We start from the raw sequence: 7,143 nt of genomic DNA, 5'->3' as shown, positions 1-7,143 counted from the left end.
ATCATTTGGGAAGTTTTTTTTTTTCAAACTATCAAGTGCCCTGGCATATCCTTCCCAGCCTACCTGTCCCAAGCACAGGATTCTAATATTCTGATATGCGCAGAAAGACACGCAACTCCAGAAAATCATAACACATTATTGTTGAGGAAGAGAAGGGTTAAGTAGAGATATTTGAAACTGTTCTCAAGTCATTCTCATGGATACTCTCTTCCATCCTCTTCTCGCACAGATTAGTACCACAGGTTAGAAAACGCTCATGTTAGATTGCTATACAGTTAATGATCTTTTTAGAGTCAATCTTTATGAAGTCCTTTTGAAAACAAAAACAAGGTTCTTCACACAAAATATAGTCATGCCAGAGCAGTATTCTTTAAAAATGAACAACTGTATTTCTTGAAGTCTAGAAACAGTCATCCAAACAGTGTGTAAACTGAGAAATGTGTTTTAATAATTACATAGATATGAATAGACACAGATATAGATAGAAATAGATATGTAACATATATTTTCTGAAGTATAAATATATTACAACTCAACAATTGTGCCTGTGTTGAATATATAGTTTCCGTTATCTATAATCCATCCTTCACAGACATTGGCATCAGGATTTGATAAAGGGAGGTAAGGGCTGATATTGTGGTATCATGCAAAACTGAGGATGTGATGGAGAAAAAGAAAAAATAGACATTCAGCAGAGAAACAACATTTTGAAACAAAATATACTTAAAATATACTTAAGTTCAATAAAATCTTAACTGTGCCTCTAGTAATCAGTATCAGTGCAGGTGTTGGTAAAATAAGATCTGAGCAGATTAGTTATTTACACAGACTGTCCTGACAATTTGCAGTGGGCTCACAGGAAGCTTGTTGGGAAGGAGGGAGAAGAGGATTGTTTCTAATTAACTTAGAGCAAGGATAAAGCCAGGCCTTTATTAAGTACATACTACAATCTGCACAGCATTTGCTATCAACCAGAAAAGGCCAGCCTACTGATTGGCCCTGGATGGGGAGCTGAGGCTCACAGAGACTCTTAGAAGGAAAAAAAAAAAAAAAAGGAGGAGGAGAAGGAGGGAAAAAAAAAGAAATACACAAGTACTTCCCATGAATGGCTCCGTTTTGTGAAGGAAGAGTGGATATGAATTAGAATTCTCTAAATATTGAGATTCAATTGCCATAATATGCTTAGGGGCATTATTGTGGAATTGAGTGCCTGGAGGCAGATGACGAATTTGACCCAATGCCCTTATCCAGCAATCCTCCAACTCCAATCTAATGAACACATACTCATAATTATTTCTCAAATAGTTTTTATCTAATTTTAAAGTGGATAATTTATACCACTTGTATAAAAATGCATTAAGTTTCATTAAAATATTCAGCATTAGTAGAACTTTGAGCAGAATATATTTCTTATGGTTTCACAAAGTCATACATATTTATAATATTAAAACTCTTCAGTTGCTTTAATAATAGAATCTCTATCCCATAGATCTGAATACTAATTTTAATATGCTCCTATAGAAGAAAGCTGTGTGTACACATAAAAAAACGCATTTGCATTTTATACTTTCTTGTTTTTGTGCTTATTTCTTTTTTATTATACTTCCTCTTAATTAAACCTAGCTTTTCAGTAAGAGCTTGTTTTTCCCTTTTTTTTTCTTCCTTTTTTTTTTTTTTTTTTCCTTTTGGTAAGTTAAAAATACATGAGCTTGGAAGGTATTTACCACATTCTGTTACGGAAGTCAAGGAAGGATCTCATCCTTCCAGCATGTTCTGCATTATTTTGGCTGGTTTTGTTTCAGTTCAAGGCTTTGCCTAATGGGTCATTTATTTTTGAGAACATAAGCATTTGGGGCAAAGAATCACATATGCTGATGCTCTGTTAGTCTCTTGTGGCAACTCTGAAAAGAGAAGAGGCAGGACATCAAACCAGGAGATTGTTTTTACTGCACATTGCCTGCCACCATTCAGTCACCTCATGAAGTGATGAATTAAATAGTCATAATCAATGACTCTAATCAAATGGAGCTGTGATATATCTACCATCCACCCACCATCTTCAGAATCCATAAAGTGGCTGATGCATAGGCCTCTCAAAAGTGGGCAACTATACAATCCTAATAGCTCCCATTGGCCTGAGAAATAAGAGCTACTTTCCTGAAGGAGGAAAATATGTGCCAGGACACAGGAGCTACCACTTTTTCTTTTCTCAAAGTGCTATGAAATCTTTAACTCTTCTGGCTCACATCCTTGCAATTCCAGGGAGAGTGTAGTGTGAGTTTTAAAAGATGGGTCTAAAGCAATCTATAAACTAATACTGAGATCCTGTTATTCCTGGATTCCTCTGAGGAATCCAGACACTGAGAAACATTAAATTCACCTTCAGTGGCCTTGTGAAATCGCACTGTGGCAGTTTCCCTCTCATACAGGAGTATGAAATGCTCACACCTCATCCTGGGAAGTTGCAGTTCATGAGCTCCATATAGTTATTCTTAGGCTAATTTAACATTAAGCAAGTCAGTCAGTCAATGACCTGGCTTTTAAAAACAAAACAGGCTTGGAGATTTCACTCCAAATTGGAATTTGGATTTCCTCAAGTGTTAAATTCGTAGTGTGGGCTATCATGTTGGAACAGATGCAGTGTGGTCACTGACATGGGCCTGGGAATCCAGGGATAGCCAGGTCTAACCTTCCTTAGCTACACATCAACATTTCACTGAACAACTCAAACTCTCTGAGCCTGTTTTCTTTTATATTAAATGTGGATAATAAATGCTGCCATGTTAATGTGGATTTTTTTTTTTTTAGATTTAGTTAACGCTAAGGCCCCAACATCATGGAGGTCAACCTTTCAAAGTGAGATCCTGAAACATCAATATGGAACTTGCAGAGAGTGAAAACAATCCAGTTCTGCCATATGTCTGCCCTTATGCAGTCTTTATCAATGACTTAAAGGTATAAAAGGATTAAAGTTGGCCACTATGGAGGGAGTCAGAGATTAAAGGAAAGATTTTCTTCGAGAAAGTTGTTAATATGAGAGGATTGCCTCCACTCCCATGGAGAGTTAACATGGAACACTAGTTTTACCTCAAGGTTAGTGAGAAGGGTTTCAAGGAGACTACACAGTGGGTATATGTAGGTGCCTTACAGTTTGTGGGGATACTATGGACTGGTATCTGGTTCCTGTCTGATAAATCAGAAGTGCAAAGGGTTGTAGCCAGAGTTGTTAAGGGAGCAAAACATAAAAAGGATTGATTCAGGTGGGTCAAAGGTACCTAATTACTTGCCCCTTTAGAACCCAACCAAAAAGGCCACATACAGTGGTGAAATGACCAGTGAAGAGGTCAGGATGTACATACTGAACAGAAAGGAATGATAAGTACCAACCAAGGTGGAAGTGAGTATTCACCTACTTTAAATGAATTACAAATGGTAATTTCCAAAGGTAAAGGGAGTCAGATGCACCCAGGAAAGTGACCTGTGAAAGAAACATAAGCTTTAAGCATCTGCTATGACCAGAAGAAGCCAACACCACATGGGCACCTGGCAGGCATGGAAGCCCTTTCTGGTTTCCTCCATCCCTCTCTTTTTTTTTTTAAAGAGTTTTTATTTATTTATTCATAGAGACAGAGAGAGAGAGAGAGAGGCAGAGACACAGGCAGAGGGAGAAGCAGGCATCATACAGAGAGCCTGACGTGGGACTCGATCCAGGGTCTCCAGGATCACGCCCTGGGCTGCAGGCGGTGCTAAACCGCTGTGCCACCGGGGCTGCCCCCCTCCTTTTTCAATGATGGAGACAGCCTGAGCTGGCCAATTGAGTCACTCTAGACTAGAAATTAGAGAAGATACAAGCCATTTTCACCTTTCATAGTACTGGTACAGTGTTTTAATGTGAGAAGTCTGAAGTCTGTGATGATGGCACTGAATCTGACATACATGAGACCATCTTATGACTAAAAGTAATCATACTTTTAAAAAAAATCTACAAGTGACAAGGAAATCTGTGGGGCCACTCTAGGTTTCATCCAGAGGCTGGCAAAGAACCAGCCCTTCAGAATGTGTTTGGATGGTCCCTGCAGGAAAAGAATAAACTTGTCCAATTAAGCCCTTTATCAAGTGCTGGGGTGACAAAACAGTTGAGGCATGAGAGCTGCCTATTACAGCTAAGATCCCATTACTGTGGGCTGCTCTGGTAACAAACATTTTTGCATGAATCTTTTGATATACAGAGAGTCCAAAGAACACAAATGCTAACATGCATAACGGATACACACTAAAATATAGTCCAGCTTCTTTATCTCAAACCTATGGCAGGGCTTTGGGACTCAGTGAATGGTGTTTACAACTGAGCTCAAGAAAAGCAAGGTCCAGGAGCACCTGGGTGTGAGTGGCTCAGTAGTTGAGTGTCTGACTTTGGCTCAGGGTGGGATCCCAGCGTCCTGGCATCGAGTCCCACATCGGATCCTAGAATTGAGTTCTGCATCAGGCTCCCCACAGGAAGCCTGCTTCTCCCTCTGCCTATGTCTCTGCCTCTCTCTGTGTGTCTCTCATGAATAAAGAAATACAATCTTTAAAAAAAAAAGAAAGCAAAGCAAGGTCTGCATCGTCAGTAGTTTGACGAGGGAGGGTGGGAGTGGTCTACTCTGGTGGGGATATGCTGTATCACCCCTGTTGTTTAGAACTGCTGGTGCAAAGTAAGTAAGAAGCCAACTGCCATTTTTTTTAAGATTTTATTTATTTATTAATGACAGACACAGAAAGAGAGAGAGAGAGAGGCAGAGGAGACACAGGCAGAGGGAGAAGCAGGCTCCATGCAGGGAGCCGGACATGGGATTTGATCCTGGGTTTCCAGGATCATACCCTGGGCTGAAGGGCCTAAACCGCTGGGCCACTGGGGCTGCTCGCTGACTGGCTTTTTAAGCAAGATTATTTTTACACTTTCAACAGACAATGCACTGCCCTATTGCCTGTGCTTGTAATGAACTGCTCTCATTTCTTCTCCCTCCTTTGCCTTGGTATGCCACTGCATCAGACCACTGATTTGCTCTACCGTTGTAGTCCAAGAGATGAAATACTTTAGTGATATCAACTGGGTGTGGAGACCATGTATGTCAAACTTTGGTTAACCCACCATATGCCAGAATTGATTCTAGCACTGCTTCTGGCTAAGCAAGTCTTCCTGTGCTCCCCAGTGGTCCATGCATCTCTCTATACTGCCAACATAATCCATATTGCTGAAAGTGGTCTTCCCAGAGAGAGAAAAGCTGTGCTCAGCTAAAACATACAGGTAGCTCTAAACAAGGGCTCAGAAATCTTCCATGGACAACATTTAAGCTCAGTAACATTGCAGACACTTGAACTGTGCTAAGGAAGAGTCCAGAGGGTAAAAATACTTCTTTTGTCTGGTGGCACACAAAAGGACCATATCCATTTATATCCATGAGAGGTCACAGAAGTTGACTGTTCTGAAAAAGGGGAACCTGAACGGCAGAAAGAACATAAGCATCTAAGTGTGAATTCAGGTATTGCTTCTTATTAACCCAAGAAAATCATGTTAGTTAATTCACTTCTCTGGTAAGTTTCCTCACCTTTATAATGGTTAGGTGAATGCCTGTCTTGGAACTGTCTGAGAACCCAATGATACGATATCAAAATGACCAACATAAGGGTGCCTGGGTGGCTCAGTAGGTTGAGCACCCGACTCCTGATTTCATGATCAGGTCATGATCTCAGGGTCTTTAAATTGAGCCCCCTAAGCACAGCATGGAGACTGCTTAAGATTTCTCTTTCCCTCTCCCCATACCCATCCCCCTGCCCATGCTTTCTCACATTCTCACTTGTCTCTCTCTCTCTCAAAAACAAAACAAAAACAAAAATTAAATGACCAACATAATGCCTGACCACATGATAGGTGACCAGTATGCATTTGCCAATTAATTACATATTAAGGGCTTCAGGATCATGTTAGGCATAGAGCAGGCACTCAGAAATGTGCTCTCTCCTACTTTTTCTGTAGAGTGTACAATATATTGGATGGGATATAAAAGCATGACATCTGCAGGCAATGCTTTATGAAGGAAAAAGCTTACATGTGCAAACAGGTTTTCATGGCCAAGAAGAAAATGCATGCACTTTGAAATTATCATTTGATATTTCTATCACCTTGAGTGAATTAATCTATATTGTTTTTTTCTTTATCTGTAAAACAAAAGGTAAAAAATACAATATTTTTTTACAAAATTAAATGATCCACATAAAAGTATTAAACACAGTGGCTGGCAGGCAGAAAGTTCTCAGTGTAAGCTTTCTTTTCCTTGTTCCTTTCTTAAGCTGGATAAGGAAGTTGGAAAGAGGATAATCATTGAAGCACAATACCACATATAAATATATATCAATACATTGATATTCAATCAGGTTATTGATCTACCTTAATTTTTTTTTTTTTTTTTTTTTTTTTAGGAGGTGAGGGAAGAGCAGAGGGAGAGGGAGAATCCTAAGCAGGCTCCACACTCAGCACAGAGCCTGACACCAGGGCTCGATCTCACAACCCTAAGATCATGATCTGGGCCTAAATAAAAAGTCAGATGCTTAACTGACTGAGCCACCCAAGCACCCCATGTTAATTCTTCTTAGTATATTGTTAACCAAATCTTAAAACTTGAAGGGGAAAAAGATGAAGATGAAAAATAGATATGTCTATAGGGAAAATGATAATCTAGAGAGATAGTCTTGTACAGAAACACATAGTATCAAAACTATTTTTTATTCATTCTCCATAAAAATAAAAGACAATACACTGACCATATCAGAATTGTAAATTCCTGATATAGTCAAATCACTCCCCAATACATATGCTTGCACTGACTTAAAGTGATCCTCTTCTATTAATGCTGAATCACTTGTCAAACTACTCGGAATTAGGGATGGAGGTGGAGCTGTGGTTTGTGGATAGTCTCACAATTGGGCTTTTCTAAGTGGTGAGCAAGCTGGTCCAGTTCACACTTTCTAAGAACAGAGAATTGCTATTATCATGGAAATTTGCCCTATAGACATGAAGGGGAAAAAAAGATGTTATCTTTGGCTGGAATTGGTCACTGAGGAGTCTAAATTCAAACAGAAAGCCCATAGATCTACTTCAAATGT

Source organism: Canis aureus, chromosome 1 (assembly GCF_053574225.1).
Source record: "Canis aureus isolate CA01 chromosome 1, VMU_Caureus_v.1.0, whole genome shotgun sequence".
Classification (NCBI taxonomy): Eukaryota; Metazoa; Chordata; class Mammalia; order Carnivora; family Canidae; genus Canis; species Canis aureus.
This window is presented reverse-complemented; position numbering follows the sequence as displayed.